This window comes from Otolemur garnettii, unplaced genomic scaffold (genome assembly GCF_000181295.1).
Source record: "Otolemur garnettii isolate 467f Iridium unplaced genomic scaffold, OtoGar3 scaffold00039, whole genome shotgun sequence".
NCBI lineage: Eukaryota > Metazoa > Chordata > Mammalia > Primates > Galagidae > Otolemur > Otolemur garnettii.
The window spans coordinates 12,042,071-12,042,540 of record NW_003852434.1 but is presented as its reverse complement, the minus strand read 5'-3'; positions in this window follow the sequence as shown (position 1 = coordinate 12,042,540).

Genomic DNA, 470 nt, shown 5'->3' with positions numbered 1-470 from the left:
AAAAATCTCCTCTGTCTGGTTCGGGGAGGATTTGCATTCTTTTGAACCTCTTAGTGATGTCAGTGGTTTCACTCCAGCCATAGGTCTGAACGTTGATGGCAGTCATGGGTTTGAAACTTCCTTCTCTGTTCAACACAAGTGAATTCTGAAGCAAGTTGAATAATACGGTACACTCAAGCTTTGGGGTTTTTTAAATTAATTTTATTTCTGGAAATATATTCAGCACCATTTCTCCTTTGCTGGTGCTCCAGTTTTCTTGAGGTGAGCAGTAATGTGTGGGGATCTAATGTTCACTTTACTCCATTTTTAACATTGAAAAAAATAGTCATCTGAAAATGTTGCTTGCAAGGCAAATGGGAGGGGGTGAATACCTGCTTCGGCTGCTTTAGCAAAATGCTAGTGTGATAGGAGCAGATTAGCAGTGTGTTGGATAAACGCGGGGGAAGCCGGGTTGTGTAGTTTTAGGGTGC